This window comes from Aplysia californica, unplaced genomic scaffold (assembly GCF_000002075.1).
Source record: "Aplysia californica isolate F4 #8 unplaced genomic scaffold, AplCal3.0 scaffold00613, whole genome shotgun sequence".
NCBI classification, from domain to species: Eukaryota; Metazoa; Mollusca; class Gastropoda; order Aplysiida; family Aplysiidae; genus Aplysia; species Aplysia californica.
In genome coordinates this window covers 369,827-372,104 of record NW_004797883.1, presented here as the reverse complement: position 1 = coordinate 372,104, position 2,278 = coordinate 369,827, and positions in this window count along the sequence as shown.

Genomic DNA, 2,278 nt, shown 5'->3' with positions numbered 1-2,278 from the left:
TCTCTCTCTGCCTCTCTGTCTCTCTCTCTCCCTCTCTATCTCTGTCTCTGTCTCTCTCTGTCTCTCTCTGTCTCTGTCTCTGTCTCTCCCTGTCTCTGTCTCTGTCTCTCTCTCTGTCTCTCTCTGTCTCTCTCTGTCTCTCTCTGTCTCTCTGTCTCTCTGTCTCTCTGTCTCTCTCTGTCTCTCTCTCTGTCTCTGTCTCTGTCTCTGTCTCTCTCTCTCTCTCTCTCCCTCTCTCTCTCTCTGCCACACCCCTGATCTTCTGGTAGGAAAGATCGACACCTAACCTTCTCGGATAAGGGCGAAAATTCTTGGAAGTCCCGTGCGCAAGTTACTCACGTTAAAGATCTCTTGGTGGTTCAAAATCGACAAGAGAAGGCTTTGGCTGCCACCCAGGCAAAATTCAAAATTTCCTACCAACTGAAAATGTCCCGCGCGCTCAGATGACCTTATGCAGTTGCGAGCGCCGTAAAACACTTTATAAAAAGTGCATAATATGTGCGTGTTTACAAAAGCCTGTAGTATGCATTCATTTACACACTATTTCATGTATGAATTTTTAAAAGAAAGAAAACTTCAAGTTTGATTTTACAATTATTGTAGGAAAAACTGAACAGCAAGCGTGTCATGTATCCGAGTCTGTCTTTCTGTCTGTCTCTGACCAAGCTGCTGTTGCTTCGCGGAGGGCTTGCACGAGATCTGTGATTGACTGTTTCTGAAAAAAACACAGAAAACACCATTATAAACAGTTAATGATCTATTGGTCAAAAATTGATTACAAAGTCATATAAATACTCTGTAGGTCTCGTCATAGTACTAACCCTTGTAAAATGAAATTTTTTTTTTCCTTTAATCATCGTATTTCAGTAACATTCACAAGGAAGTATGTTTTTATATGGACATAAAAGGGTTTGGGTGAAAAACAAAAATTCGATAAAAATTGCTTTAACTGGCGGAAAAATGCGTGTGTCTCCGATTTCGATATTTTAACAAGCGCCTGCTTTCACCAAGATACCTCACTCCTGGTTTATATGGTCACGCATCGATCAAGTCCCAGACCGGTCAGAGGGTTCCTTGGGGCTCCTAGGGTTAGCTTAGAACTCAGCCCGAAATTTGAAAGCATTTTTAAAAAATGCAATATATGACTAAACGCAGAACAAAGAAACTACATACATTCGAAAGCAAACAATTAGGAAATATCATACGTATAGCACTTCACCAGCTCGCCAGTAAAGTCTACAGACTACAGGAAAGTATCAGGGTACATGGCAAGAGGAAGACCAAGAAAGACCTGGATCCAGGGTGTGAAGGATACCCTGAGAACATAATACAATATCCCACTTTAGACCGCGCCAGGCCATCAAACTTGCTAGAGACAAAGCTGTTTCTCCCCTCGACGCCCCGGAGGTACAAGAGGACGGAGAACGTCAAGTAAGTAAAAAGTAAACATAACAAAGAAAGTGTTGGACTGAAATCCACAAGGTCTAATTAAAACCCTTAACATACAAGACGAGACAGGCAGAGAAACGATCGAAGAAGCAAGCGAGCAGCTATCGGCACTGAGTCCTGCCTGCATTTCATAGAAAGACAGAGTAAAACAGTTTGGCCACCTGTTACGTTTGTCACCTGACCAGCCAGCCTCGAGAGCCTACAACACCAAGCACTCAGGCTATAAAGGAAGAGGAAGACCACGCAAAAGATGGATCGAGGGTGTCAAGGAAACCCTGAGAAATTATAATATCCCAATTGAAAGAGCTGCGGAGCTGGCCTACCATAAAAAAACTGCATCTCCCCTCGACGCTTAACGGCAACAGAGGATGAACAAGTAAGTGAAGTAAAAAAGTAAAGTATTACGCTTTTGTCTTTGTAAAAATATCTCTACAGTTAGGGATAAAAATGTCATAAAGGATAAATGCATCGAAAGGAGACAGTCACAAGCTATGGACGTTTATTACAACCATAAGAAGGCGCATTCAGAACAACCGAAGACTCTGATACATATAATAGTTTATAACATTTATTGCAGTGACTGAAAGCCGCAACGATAGGATACCGTAAAGAGAATTTTCATAAAATTTCATTTTTTCAGATATAATGTACAGTCTGCAGAATATATGACCAGATGCCAAGCCCATAAAACACACAGACACAAAATATGTAGCCACAAAGACACCCCCACCCACCCACTCACACACTCACACAGTCTCTCTCTCTCTCTCTCTCTCTCTCTCTCTCTCTCTCTCTCTCTCTCTTTCTCTCTCTCTCTCTGTTTCTCTCT